This window comes from Sinocyclocheilus grahami, unplaced genomic scaffold (genome assembly GCF_001515645.1).
Source record: "Sinocyclocheilus grahami isolate Dianchi unplaced genomic scaffold, SAMN03320097.WGS_v1.1 scaffold613.1, whole genome shotgun sequence".
NCBI lineage: Eukaryota > Metazoa > Chordata > Actinopteri > Cypriniformes > Cyprinidae > Sinocyclocheilus > Sinocyclocheilus grahami.
In genome coordinates, this window is record NW_015505792.1 from 993,847 (window position 1) to 994,438 (window position 592).

Here is a 592-nt window from a genome sequence, read left to right on the forward strand (position 1 = left end):
AGAGAGAGAGAGAGAGAGAGAGGGATAAATAGATCATGAATGAACGGAGACCATTACAAGATTAAATGATGTGACGGTGAGAGACAGGCAGATATACTATATGGACAGAGACAGAGAGCTATAGACAGGCATTCTGGATATATATATATATATATATGAATTGAAAATACTTTTATTCATCACGGAAGCATCAAATTGGTCAAATGTGACAATCCTGAAAAATAGAATGTATGCCGGTTTCCACAAAAATATTGAGCTATTTATATATATACAGTATATATATTATATATATAAAGACATTATTAATGCATGTCAGGTGTAATAGATCAGTCTTTCCTCTCAGGAGGGGGTTTGGGTTTGTTGTGTCCGGTGTCATATGTGACCCGCTGTGCGTCTCACCCTGAAGCTCCAGACAATATGAGAGGTTAATCTACTGTCAGACACACACACACACACAGATGTGCTGCATTTGCATCCTAACAGAGACAGAAAGTGAGAATGAGACGACAACTGCTGCTGTCAGCCGTCTCTCTCTCTCTCTCTCTCTGTGTGTGTGTGTGTGTGTGTGACAGCTGCGTTTAAGAAGGCGTCC

The 592-nt window shown here is 40.0% G+C and overlaps 1 long non-coding RNA gene across 1 annotated transcript in view; it reads left to right on the forward strand.

Annotated features, from left to right (window-relative positions):
- The window catches only part of LOC107557666 (uncharacterized), an 8,401-nt gene that overhangs the window by 7,066 nt on the left and 743 nt on the right, over positions 1–592 (forward strand). The window lies entirely within an intron of this gene.